Raw genomic sequence first — 14,016 nt, 5'->3', positions numbered from 1 at the left:
GAGATGATCCTGGTAATTCTCTTCTTATCCTCAGCCACTGTCCTCCTACTCAAGCACTGTCTGCTCCTTCATAATTTGTCAAGTTATTTATCCCTGCTCTTTCCAGTCTAACACCCACCCCAGCCCTGGGGGATTCTAAACCCAGCAGTGGGGACTCCACCCCAACCCGTGGGGGCTCCAACCCTATTATTCCTTAAGGGTATCGTTACTTTTACCCAGGACTAAATCTGGGAGACCCCAGTCTTCTCGGGTCTTTCAATGCACCCTCGGGGACTCAAAGCCCACACCTCTCACAAGTACGACTCAATCAAGCAGCAAACACCTGAATTTGGTGCAGGTGGTTCTTGTCTGCCCCTGCCGTGAGCCAGAGGGCAGCTGAGCTCCCCCTGAAAATTCAGGAATCCTGCTGACAATAGGTTTTGTTTCTCTTGTCTAGGCAAGGCAAAGGTGCATCCTGCTTCTTAGGCATGTGATTAATATTTGGTGACTCCTAATAGTTAACTCATGCTTACATGAGTGAACTATTGATCACCTCCTTTCACAGGCTGTGCCGGGCTCTGGGCCAGCAGAGAGGCCGGGCAGGGCTGGCCATGGCCGGCAACAGGCCCTGAGCCCCACAGGAGGATGGAGCTGGGCCACAGCCAAACTGCCCCGCAAACCTGGGCTGAGCAGCCGGGGCTGCCAGCGCCGGGGGACAGAGGCTGGCATGGGTGACAAATGTCCTGGGCCCCCTCCCTGCTCTGTCCATGACACCAAGGGCACAGGGCAGCCTCCTCTGTGGGGCACTTGCCTGTTTTCAACGCCTTCCACAGGCGCCGGCCCTGCCCCACAAGGCCTGGGCTGAGTCCTGCCCCTGCACGCTCCCACAGGCTGAGATGGACACTGATGGTTTCTGTGCCAGGCTGTCTGAGCCCAGCCCAGCTCCCTGCAAGCTGTGCCAGCTGCCCTGAGCTCTGCGCAGCACCAAGGGCCTCTCCCCAGCACGGCCCAGCCGGCTCTGGCCCCACAGCTCTGCTCAGGGCAGGCGGCTCTGGGCAGGGGCCCCACGGCCTCAGCCCCTCGCAAGGGCACAGCAGCAGCTGCAGCTCAGAGAGGGCTCAGCCCCAGCCATGGGGAAGGTGCTGGGCCAAGGGAAGAGGAGGCTCCCTGTGTGCCCTGCTCCCCTGTCCCTGAGGTCCTGAGAGCTCTGCAGCCCCTGCTGCCATCCCATCTGCCCAGGCCAGCACAACAGCCCCGGCCTTGGGGCCCTGCGGAGCTGCTCCTGCTCCAGGCCCAGGGCCCATCCCAAAGCTGGAGCAGACAAAAAACTGTGCCCATTGCTGTTCATTCCTGCTCTGATGAGGATGGATCCTCAGCCCCTTGGAGGTTGCTGATGAATTTTACTACTGCAAAGGACTCTTCTTTCTTGAGCTCTTCCGTACAGGAAATCAGTGAAGAAAGCTCAAAAACATTTGTTCAAAAAAGTTGAACAAATCATGTCCCTGAGAATAATTTAATTTTTCAGTTATTCTATGGTTAATTAGATTTCAGAAGTGTATTCAAAGTGAATATAATATATTGAAAACAATGCAGAGAGAACTGTTTTGTCCTGTGAAGTTTTCCTTTTCCTGTTTATAGATTGATATCAGCAATATGCAATTGATATTGACCCCCAGCACCTTCTGATGCAGTCTGAATAGATATGAAAATCAAGACCCTTCATGGCTGACAATCCATCAGACTTTGTCCCCAGGCCCTCCCCACAATTTCCCTCATCCAACCCTTGGCACTCCTATGGATCAGGAGCAGTGTGGCCAGCAGGAGCAGGGCAGTGATTCTTCCCCTGTGCTCAGCACTGGCTGGGCAGCACCTCAAGTGCTGTGTCCAGTTCTGGGCCCCCCAAGTTAGGAAGCACATGGAGGGGCCGAAGCATGTCCAGAGAAGGGAAACAAGGCTGGTGAGGGGTCTGGAACACAAGTCCTGTGAGGAGGGGCTGAGGGAGCTGGGGTTGTTTCTCCTGGAGAAGAGGAGGCTGAGGGGAGACAAGGTGGTGTCAGGGCATGGGTTGGACTTGACGATGCCCAAGGTCTTTTCCAACCTTGCTGATTCTGTGATTCTCTGAAACCACCCTTGCAGCAGTTGCAGGATGACGCCTGGACCTCCTCTTCAGAAGGTGCAGCAGCCCAGGTCCCTCAGCTTCTCCTCATAGCCCCAAAGCCCATCCTGTCAGTCTTGCAGTGTCTGCAGCTTCTCCTCATGGCCCAGAACAGGGAGCCCCAGAGCCAGACACGGCAGCCCAGATGTGCCCCCCTGGCCTGTGGTGCCTCTGGCAAGGGAGCAGCGCCAGGCCCTGCAGGAGCCTGTAGACAATTCCTGAAGCACTTGGAGGGTGATCCTGCTCCCCGAGGGACGTTCCCATGGTGCCAATTTAGAAACTGAAATGGGGAGTGGGGGCAGAGGGGAAAGGACAAGCAGGGATTGGCTGTTTGCAGGAGAGAAAACAGGGATGGGCAACAGGAAGAAATCTGGACAAGGGTAAAGAAAGCCAAGGTGAAGCAATGGAAATGCTCAGGGTAGTTTGGGGGTGGCTGCCAGGCAGTCCTGGCTCTGAGCAACAACATCTGCAATGTCACAGGAAACTCACAGTTGATGGGAACAAACTTTCTGGCTGACTTCCGAGGGCATGACAAAGCTGAGTGGTTTCCGTCCTGTCCCCCAGCCCTTCCTGGCCCCAGGGACTGATGGCATTTGTGCTCCCTCAGGTTCATCTCCCCACACCAGCACCATGGGGGTGCTCAGGCCTGCTCTGGGCACTGCAAACAGGGGCTCCTGAGCCAGAGCTGCCGTGTCTGTGCCTGCAAGGATGCGGCCCCTGTGTGAGCTGGGGGAGAGGCCAGGGCTGCAGAGGGGGGATGTTGTTGGCAGGTGCATGAGGATGCTCTGGGACGCTGCCTTGGGGTGTCCAGCACAGTGGGGATGGATCAGCCCCTGCTCTGCTGCTCCTTTCCGTCTCCCCCAGGGACCTTGCAGAGTCCCAGCTGTGCTGTTTGCCCCCAGCCTGCCCACGGCCACTCTGGGGCTGCTCACGGGGCTTTTCTGTGCAGAGCATTGGCCTGGGCGTGTTCTGGAGAGAGCCTGGGCAAGGAGCCTGGAGCCCCCAGGCCCTGCCCTGAGGCGTCAGAGCTGCCCCAGCGGAGCCCATGGCCTGTCCCTGCTGCAGCCCCGGCACTGCCAGCCCCAGCCCTGTGCCCGGCGCCGAGAGCACTCAGGCCCTACAGCAACACCAGGGCCAGGAGGGCAGCGGGGCAGGGCCACGGGAGCAGCACTGCCAACACCAAGGGCTGCTGCTCCTGGGCACAGCTGCTGTGCCAGCGCTGATCTGCCCCCAGCTCTGCACACAAACATTGCTGCTGCAGATGCAGAGAAGGGAACAAAAGGGGCAGCTCTGCAGGAAACTTGGCTGGGAGATCCTTGAGTTCCTTTAAAGCCACCAAGAGTGCAGCCCCTCATTGACACAGTCTGTGGCCACAGGGGAGGTGGAGAGAAACAAAATGGGAAATGGCACAGAGAGTGACACTTTTTGAGAACAAGATTTAAAATATAAAACACTGGAAAAAAACCCCACAACCAAAACAACAAGAAGCATCAAAGAAGACGTCTATTACAAGTGATTGGCAGAAATTGCCAGCAGTTTAATGTTCCCGAAAACCATCCAGTCATCAGACTCCACACTGCAGCCTTGAGCTCCTGGTTCCTCAGGCTGTAGATGAGGGGGTTCAGGGCTGGAGGTACCACCGAGTACGGAACGGACACTGACAGATCCAGGAATGGGGAGGCCATGGAGGAGGGCTTCAGATGAATAAACACTGCAGTGCTCACAAACAGGGAGACCACAGCCAGGTGAGGGAGGCAGGTGGAAAAGGCTTTGTGCTGTCCCTGCTCAGAGGGGATCCTCAGCACTGCCCTGAAGATCTGCACATAGGAGAAAACAATGAACACAAAAGAGCCAAATAATAAACAAGCATTAACAGCAATAAGACAGAGGTCCCTTAGGTAAGACTTGGAGCAGGAGAGCTTGAGGATGTGTGGGATTTCACAGAAGAACTGGCCCAGGGCATTGCCATGGCACAGGGGCAGGGAAAATGTATTGGCTGTGTGCAGCAGTGAATAGAGAAAGGCACTGGCCCAGGCAGCTGCTGCCATGTGGGCACAAGCTCTGCTGCCCAGGAGGGTCCCATAGTGCAGGGGTTTGCAGATGGCACATAGTGGTCATAGCACATGATGATCAGCAGGAAATACTCTGTTATAGTGCAGAAAACTAAAAAAAATACTTGGGCAGCACATCCTGCATAGGAGATGGTCCTGGTGTCCCAGAGGGAATTGTGCATGGCTTTGGGGACAGTGGTGAGGATGGAGCCCAGGTCGCTGAGGGCCAGGTTGAGCAGGAAGAAGAACATGGGGCTGTGCAGGTGGTGGCCGCAGGCTACGGCGCTGATGACGAGGCCGTGGCCCAGGAGGGCAGCCCAGGAATGGGCAGATGCCCAGGAAGAGGCAGAAGTGCAGGAGCTGCAGCTGCCGCGTGTCTGCCAATGCCAGCAGGAGGAAGTGGCTGATGGAGCTGCTGTTGCACATTTGCTGTCTCTGGGCATTGGATACTGCCATGGAGAAAAGGATAGTGAAGATTTAGAGGAGATAGCTGTATCCAAAATCAAAGCCATTTCCTCTACACCGTCCCCTTGAACACACAGACACCCTTTTGTGTTCCAGAATTCTGCAGTTCTCTTTATAAGTTCACACATATCTCTCCTGGTATTCTTGGATATTAGAAACCCTCTGCATTTCTGCTGCCCCCAGGGAGAACAGAGCAAGCTCTGTGAGGGAAAGTGATGAGTGGAGAGTGAGGGAACATGGTCTGTCATTCTGACTTGTTTATAGAGTTTCTCTGGTGTTATGGTTTAGGTTTGCTTATCTGAGTCACAGCACCATTTATATGCCGGTTTTACATTTGCCAAATTTGTTTGCTTACTGGGAGATAGGATTTTGGGAGAAAAAGGCAAAAGCAGGCTCAACTTAGAAGTAAAAACCAATAGATTTTATTAACATACACTAAGAGAAGAAAATCAGGAAAGAAAAAAACCCACAAATTAATTTCTAAACCAAATCCTTTCTCCCACTACAAACTGTTCATTTTCTACCAACAATATAAAGAGGCAAAACTCAGAACTCTAGGTCAGCACCACTTATAAAACAGTCTTTCTTTCAGTCTTTGAGAGAGAGAAGTCACTCCTCTTGTTTGGAAACTTTCCCCAAGAGAAACAGTCTGCTTGTGCCTTCCAACTCACACAAAAGCATCCTGCCCAGGAGATTCTGCAGTTGTGCAACTTCCCACATCATGTAGCCTTTCCCATGACTACATATGGCTGTAGATTCACAGACTGGGGTGGTACCTTCTAAAAATGAGCTGTTTTAAAAAAAAAAAAAAAAAAAAAAAAAAAAAGCAAAGGACCTTATTCAACTCAGGGAACAGAGATGTCAGTTCTTCACTGGCTGAGGGCTTCTTCTCATCTCTCCCTGTTCAACCTCTTATGGGGTCACAAAAATCACAGCTGCTAATCAATATTCACTCAGCTCATCACAGATGCCTTTGCTCAAATCCACAAATCATCTCCCTAGTTTATATTGTCCATGATTTAATATATTATTCTAGCATATTACAGCCTGTTACCATAATCCATAGAAGATTTTCAGCCTAGAACAAAGGCAACTTGTCATCTCTACCACTTAAAAGTCACTCTTCCTTTACTGACTTTGAGATCTCTATATTGTCTTTTTTACATGTCTCCAATTTGGCCTTTTCTCTCATCTCTGAGAAGGGGTAGAGTTTAAGAAAGTCTCAATCTGTGTCAGGAAAGAGTTAAAGCTTGCAGCAGCCCAAAGGTTTCAAAGCCATGCCAGTGGGGGGGAGGCTGGTGGATGCCTTTTCTTCATCCCCTCGATCTGAAGGTGTGAGCGGCTCAGAGCTGCTCTGTAAGGGCCAGCGTGGGTTGGGGAGAGAGATCCCATCCTCCCCTCGGGCCAGGGCTGCCGGGGCACGGCCCTGCCACGACCGACCGGACCCGATGATCCCTGCTGAGGCCCCAGACACGGGGCCAGCCCTGCCAGACTGCAGCCCTGCCAGACTGCAGCCCTGCCAGACTGCAGCCCTGCCAGACTGCAACACTGCCAGACTGCAGCACTGCCAGACTGCAACACTGCCAGACTGCAGCCTGCCAGACTGCAACACTGCCAGACTGCAGTCTGCCAGACTGCAGCCTTGCCAGACTGCAACACTGCCAGACTGCAGCACTGCCAGACTGCAACACTGCCAGACTGCAGCCCTGCCAGACTGCAACCCTGCCAGACTGCAGCACTGCCAGACTGCAGCCCTGCCAGACTGCAACACTGCCAGGCTGCAGCAATGGAAGACTGCAGCCCTGCCAGACTGCAGCACTGCCAGACTGCAGCCCTGCCAGACTGCAGCCGGGGGAGAAGGGCTCAGCCGGCCCTGCCTCCCCTGCGGGCAGAGGCTCTCGGAGGCCTGGCCGGGCCCGGCCGCCCTGGGGCAGCGGGGCCAAAGCCGGGCCCTCCTTGACTGCCCACGATGTTACCTGGAAGCCAGCTGGGCGGAAGAGAAGAGGGCTCGAACTCAGTCTCAGCTTTATAAGGATATTACTAAAAGTCGCATTCCGTTTTCTGAGTGGTCAAAACTACATGCCAATCCCAGAACCGGCCCCTGTAAGGTCCCTGTCCTTTCCAAAGAATTCTAAGGTCCTAACAGAAATATTCTAGTAACCATTAAACCAAATTGTATTAACTAACAGACAACCAGAATTCCTGGAGAACAGATGGGCTCAGGTGGACACGTTCTGCTGCAACAACTACAAGATCATGGCCATGTCTCTTGGCTTGGATGCTCCCAGAACACCTAAATGCTCCTGAATATTCCCCTGAACCTCAAATTCATGCTCAAATCCCAGTAAAGTATTCAGCTTTAGATCTCTTTGCTTAGTTTCTTTATTTTTAATCTAGTTCTGGGTGTTCTGATAGCAAAATCATGGAAATTATTCAGGTGGGAAAAACATATCCTTGATCATCCTACTTAGCTTGATACCATCAGAAGAAAAAACAGAGCAGAAAAGATATTTTTTGGCAGTAAATGAAAAAAAAAATCATCGCTTCCCAATTAATTTGCAATGTTGATCAGAGTCCTGGTAGCTGTTCTTGCCCCTGCGTTCATCCAGGTGTCTGTGGAGATCCAGGGCTCTGCCCAATGGGAGTCCATTGATGGGGGATAGGGTAAAAGCAGTGCACGAAGCTCTTCCCACAGTCGGGGCACTCACAGGGCTTCCCTTAATGGTGCCTCCGTTGGTGTTGGGTCAAGTTAGAGCTCTGGGTGAAGCTCTTCCCACACTGGGGACACTCGTAGGGCCTCTCCCCAGTGTGGATGCGCCGGTGGGTGACAGGGGTGGATTTGTACTTGAAGCCCTTCCTGCAGTCAGGGCAGCAGAAGGGCCTCTCCTCTCTGTGAATCTGCTGGTGCACGAGGAGACTGGAGCTGGTGTGAAACCTCTTCCCACATTGAGAACACTCGTAGGGCCTCTCCCCAGTGTGGATCATTTGGTGGATGATCAGGTGAGACCTCTGGTTGAAGCCCTTCCCACATTCCCCACACTTGTATGGCCTTTCCTCAGCGTGGATGTTCTGGTGGCTGATCAAGTTGGAGCTGGTGCTGAAGCTCTTCCCACATTGCTCACACTCATAGGGCCGTTCCCTGGTGTGGATCCTCTGGTGGTGAATCAGGTGGGATCTCCGGCTGAAGCTCATCCCACATTCCCCACACTCGTAGGGCCTCTCCCCAGTGTGGATGCACCGGTGGGTGACGAGGGTGGAGTTGCGCTTGAAGCCCTTCCTGCAGTCAGGGCAGCGGAAGGGCCTCTCCTCTGTGTGAATCCGCTGGTGCTGGAGCAGATGGGAGTTGGTCTGAAACCTCTTCCCACACTGGGGACACTCATAGGGCCTCTCCCCAGTGTGGATCCTCTGGTGGCAGATCTGGCTGAACCTCTGGCTGAAGCTCTTCCCACACTCCTGGCACTTGTGGGGTTTCTCCCCATCATGAAGCTGCTCAGTGACCACCAGCTCAGAGCCCCAGCTGAAGCTTCGGCCACTGTTCTGGCACAGGTTTGGTCTTTCCTCCCCAGAGCACCCTGGGATGGGCTTGGAGCCCCTCCTCCTGCGGGATCTCTGGGGCTTTTCCTCCCCATTGGATTTCTGCGCCGTATGGCTGCTAAAAACACCCTCTTCCATGAGGTTCTCCCCTGGGGATTTGTCCTCCCTGGTCTCCATCCTCAGCTCCTTGTCTGGGGGAGGAAGGACAAAGAGAGGATGGGATTTGCCTCCGTGCCAGAGGGAAGGGAAAGGAGATCCCTTCAGTGTATCCCTGGCAGGACGGCGTTGGCAGCAGGGTTGTCCTGCAGCCGGGGGCCAGGCTGGGCTGGGAGATGGAGCAGGAGAGAGGGGAAAAGGGGCACTGAGTATCTCCTCACCTGCCTGGCTGTGCTGGGGATCATTCCTCTTCATCACAGCCTTATCCTACATCCAGTCAAGTTCTGGGAATGGGAAATCCTGGTTAGGGGAAATACAAGCGATAAGCAAATTGAGTTTGAAGGTCCCTCTGCCCAAGTCAATCTCTAGAGGTCATTGGGCATCGAGGGTCCATAAAAACCTCTCAAACACCAAGATTCAGCCCTGAAAATGCCTCCCAGGAGTTCCCTGTCTCTGCTCTCTTCCCTTTGGTGTTCGGGGGTTCCCCCCTGTCCCAGCTGCTGGGGGTCACGCTTGTATTGTGGGTCCCCTGTCTACTCAGTCCCTGCCCTCCCCAGGCTGCTGGGAGTCCCAGGAATCGAAAAAGTTCCCCTCTTCTGCCTTGCCACTTAGGGATGCTGGGGAATTTGGAGGTAGGTCCTGGGGTCTTTTCTCCCCTTATTCTCTGCTTTGGGGTGCAGGGGGTCCAAGGAGTCCCCCCTGCCCCTCTCCAGGCTGTTGAGGGTCCCGCCAATGGCGGCGCTCCCCCCTCTCTGGGGTCCCCACTGTGGGCTCCTGGGGGGCACAGGGCTCTGCTCCTCCAGGCTGCCTCTGCCAGCAGCTGCCACTGGCAACTCCCAGTGTCCCCCCAAGGGGCATTTTCCACTCAGCTTTGCAGTTCTTCATTCTCCAGATATTCCCCCTAAAAAAACCCAACCCAGGGACCCCACAGGATATCTGGGCCCAGCTCCCCCTCCCCAGTCACCTGTGGGATGGGGGGTGACCATCCCATGGGAGGGGGCCTGCAAATTCAGGGAGTGCTCGACCTCATGGTTCTTCTCTTTTCCCTGATCCTCCTTTGTCCCTCCTCTTCCTCTTCCTCCTGCTTCTCCTCTTCCACCCCTTCCTCCTCCTCCTCTCTAACCCCACCTCCTTCTCCTGCTTCCATCCCTTCTCGCTCTCCTTCTCCATCTCTCCTCTCCCAGCCCTCCTCCTCCCCCAGGAGCAGGCACACCCTGGGTGCCCCGTTCCCAAAGCCCTGGCAGCCACAGGAGGAGCAGGGATGGAACCAGGACAGGTCGGGATGGGCAGCGCGGGGCTCTCGGCTGCTCCGACCCGCTGGGGCCGGGGGGAACCCGGCCCGGGGAAAAGGAGAGGGAAACTGGGAAAACTGGGCGCTGCACATCCACACTGGGCCTTGCTGGGGACCCTGGCTGGGCACTTCCAGCCCTTGGGGCTCCTCTCGGGAGCTTGGATAGCTGGGAGGGGGGAATGCAGAGAGGGGTGGGGGATCCCAGCAGTGGCATCACTGGAAGGAACTGGGCTGTACTTCGTAACTGGAACATTACACGGGCAACTGGGAGTGACTGGGAATGACAACAAGCATACCGAGGGCAAATGGGATATACTGGCAGTGTCTGTGACCATAATGGGGGGACTGAAACCACACTGGGAACAGCTGGGACCACGCTGGGGAGACCTGTGAGCAAGTGGGAGTGACTGGGTCTGCACTGGGGGCAGCTGGACATGACTGGGACCGCGCTTGGAAGGACTGTGATTATATGGGAAGTTACTTGGACAATACTAGGAGCAACTGGGTGCAACTGGGACCACACTGGGAAGAAGAGGGAGCAACTGGAACCATGCTGGGGGTAACTGGGATCCTACTGGAATCACAGTGGGAGAGGCTGGGTCCTGCTGGGGGAGACTGGGATCATACTGGATCTTATTTGGGGACACAGAGGTTGCACTGAGGGTGACTGAGAGTGGTTGTGAGCATCTGGGATCAAGCTGGAAGCAATTGAGGAAAACTGGAAGGAACTGGGAACATGCTGGGAGCAACTGGGATACACTGGGAGAGACTGAAACCACACTGGGGGTAAATGGGAGCAACTGGAATCAGGCTGGATGATGATGGGAGCAGCTGTGCCCATGCTGGGGTCCTGCTGGGATCCTATTGGAACTGGCTGGGATCATACTGGGAGTGACTGAAATAGTACTGGGAGTGTCTGAGAGTGACTGGGATCCTACTGGACTCAGACTGGGAATGACTGGAAAGGTGCTGGAAGTGTACTTCCATGACTGGAAGTATACTGGAAGTGACAAGGTGCAACTGGGCCCACACTGGGAGTGACATGGAGTCACTCTGGGCATGACTGGAATCATACTGGGAATATCTGGAAGTTACTGGGGTGACTGGAACCAAACTGGAGGTGACTGGGTGCAACTGGGATCATCTTGGGAGGCACTGGGATTACAGCAGGTGTGATTGGATCCTGACTGGGGGTTATTGGGAGTTACTGGGAGGAAAATGTGGACACCTTGGGAGCAACTGGCATCAACTGGAAGGCACTGGAACCATGCTGAGGGGAACGAGACCACAACTGGGGCAACTGGAAAAATACTGGGAGCAAATGGGACCACACTTCGGGCAACTGCCAGAAACTGGGATCATGCTGGAGGCAACTGGGAGTAACTGGGAAAGACTGGGGTCATTCTGAGGTAACCAGAACCTGACTGGGATAACCGGAATATACTGGGAGTGTCTGAAATCATACTGGGGGGAATGGAACCACACTGGGAACAGCTGGGACCATGGTAGGGGTAACTGGGAGTGACTGGGACCATGCTGAGAGGGACTGGGACTATTCTAGGGACAACTGGGAACATACTGGGAAAAACTGGGAACAACTGGAACTATTCTGGCAGCAACTGGCATCATAGTGGGAGCAGCTGGGCCAATGCTGGCTGAGACTGGGATCACACTGAGACTGACTGGACTCACACTGCGATTGACTGGGAGTGGCTGTGAATGACGGGAATCACAATGACACAAACTGGGAATGACTGGGAACATTCTAGGAGAGACAGTGATATACTGGGAGACTGGAAGTCATGGGGATCCTACTGGAGGCTACTGGGTTCATGCTGGCATTGACAGGGAGACACTGGGATTACACGTGAGGCAACTGGCATCATACTGGGATTTTACTGGGTGTGACTGGACCCTGCCTGTGGGTTACTGAGAGCTACCAGACCCATGGTGAGGATCAACAGGGGATACACTGGGAGACACTGGGAATGACAGGATGCATACTGGTGAAAACTGGGGGTACTGGCAGTGACTGGGATAAAACTGGGAGCAACTGAACCTTGCTGAGGGAACTGGCAGTGTCTGGCAATGACTACAAGGGCAACTGGGATATACTGGGAGTGTCTGAGACCATGCAAGTGGTGACTGGGACCACACTGGAAGCCACTGGGAATCTGCTGGGGGTAACTCGGGGTGTGTGTGAGGGACTGGGGCCCTGCTGGGAGAGACTGGCATTATACTGGGAGGCACTAGGACTATACTAGGGGCAACTGGGAGAACTGGGAACACAGCAGACGATAGTAGGAGGAACTGAGAGCAACTGGGACCGTGCTGGGGGAAAACTATATCATAATGGGGAATGATAGGGAGTGATTAGTGAAGTAATACTGGGAGCAAGAGAGATCCTACAGGGAGTGAGGGGAAGTGACCAGGATCATATTGGGACTGACTGGGCTCATACTGGGAGTGCCCAGGAAACTGGAACCACACGGGGGGGACAACTGGGCTCATCCTGGGAGCAGCCACTGCTGGCACTGGGAGCCCCAAACCCCTTTCCCGGCCATCCCGCCCCTCCAGCCCCAGCACCCCCCAACGGGGTCCCGGCAATCCCAGGGGTCCCCCCCTCTCGGGGTCCCCGCTTTGGGCTCCTGGGGCTCTCCTGTCTCTGGGGTCCCGCTCAGGGGGTCCCCAAAGCCCGGATCTCTGCCGGGCTCCCCAAATCCAGTGTCCCCTCGCCGGTCCCGCCGCTCCCCACGTGGCCCCGGCAGAGCTCGGAGGGCCCGGCCCGGGAAGACCAACCCCCATCGCGGGGGGACCCGCATTCCCCCGCCCCCCTCCCGGGCTCTGCCGACACCGAGCTCCCCCAAAAACCCCAAACCCGGGGACCTCCCTGGGATATTTGGGGTGAGCTCTCCCTACCAGAGCACTTGCGGGATGGGGCCGATGGTGTCTGAGGGAAGGAGCTGCAGATTCAGAGAGTGGGGAACGCACATGGGGCTTCCCTCTGCCTTCTCCTCCTCCTTCTGCTCCTCCTCTTCCTCCTTCTCTGTCCCTCCTCTTCCTCCTCCTCCTCCCGGCCGGGACATGATGGCAATGGGCTGGGTGAGTTTGGGGGGAACAATGGGAAAGGGGGTGGGAGAGGGGGCACAGGGGGATGTGGGACCCACTGAGGGTCCCCCAGTTCAGCCCAGGTGCCGTGGCAGCCCCACAGATCCCCCAGCCCCGGCTCCCTGCACTGAGCCCCGCTCTGGCTGTGCCGCTCCTGCGGCATCTGCAGCTCCCTGGTGGCCCCGTGCCGGTGCCGCTCGTTGTGCCGGCTCTGGCCATCCCAAAATCCTGGCTGGGCTCCGGCCGCCATCCCCTGCGGCTGCGGCTCCGCCCGGCCCCGCTGGCGGTGGCGGCATTGGAAGGGAATCCCATCCAGGGAGCCCATGGACAGGAACTGGGGGAAGATCGGGCCGGGTTCCAACAGCGCCACAGGCAGGGAGCGCAGGGAGAGGAGAACTGGGGGGACACGGACATTTGGGGGCTGGGGGGTCACGGCTGAAGGAAAGGGGCAACGGGGAGAGCTGGGAGAGCAGGGAAGGGGCTTTGGGGCTTCCAGGGTTGAGAAAAGGGGTGGATAGAGGTGGGATGGGTGGGATTAAGGGGGTTCCTGTGACCAGGAAAGGGAGCTCCAAGTGTCCCCGGTGTCCCTACTCCCATCCAAATGTGGGGAAACCAGGGATTGTTTGGAATAGGGGTCCTCACTGTTGGGATAGGCGGGGCTGGGTGCTGGGAAGGGCAGGAATAGGGGTCCAGGGGATCTCTCTGTCAAGGAAAAGGGGGCTCTGGGGGCAGGGAGAGGCGGTGAATTATTAAAAATATATGAACATCGCCCCAATGCTGATATCCAACTATGATGGACAAAAGACTCTCTAACAGTTTAAAGTTAGAAAGTGTATGTTTAATTACGACGCTGGGCAGCGTGCGGGATAGCTCCCAAACACACGCGCACCTACAGAAGATCACAGGGTCTTTTTATGTACAGAAGTATTGAATACCCAAAACACAAATGTATATTCATGACTTTAGTACATCCCATTCCCCGCTTCGTATGGTAATTAGCCAAAAGCTATTAAGCATGCGTGGTTTGTTCTTTGAAATGGGTCGGTGGTTCTTTTTATGGGGCAGGGTCTCAAAATGATGAAGTAAGTGAGTCTTCTTCGCTTTGACTTTTTAACCTTTTAGTGTTGTGTGACAACTGAATCCTGTTTTCCCAGGAGTATTTGATTTATGAATTCATTGTCCTTCTTGAAGCCTATTGATTAGTTAGAATACAAAAACATAAGTTGACAGGCCTCATGATTTATCAGTTCCTTAAATCCAGCTTCTGCTTATCAAAA

General features: G+C 55.1%; 2 pseudogenes; both read right to left on the bottom strand.

Moving 5' to 3' along the window:
* Window positions 1-14,016, bottom strand: part of LOC136303661 (uncharacterized) — a 372,218-nt pseudogene that overhangs the window by 162,801 nt on the left and 195,401 nt on the right.
* On the bottom strand, window positions 3,625-4,611 carry LOC136303640 (olfactory receptor 14A16-like; annotated as a pseudogene).

The sequence above is a fragment of the Chamaea fasciata genome, unplaced genomic scaffold (assembly GCF_029207755.1).
Source record: "Chamaea fasciata isolate MVZ Bird 193981 ecotype frontalis unplaced genomic scaffold, bChaFas1.0.hap1 SCAF_40, whole genome shotgun sequence".
Lineage (NCBI taxonomy): Eukaryota > Metazoa > Chordata > Aves > Passeriformes > Sylviidae > Chamaea > Chamaea fasciata.
Note: the sequence above shows the minus strand (reverse complement) of the source record. Positions and strands in the feature narration are given on the sequence as shown.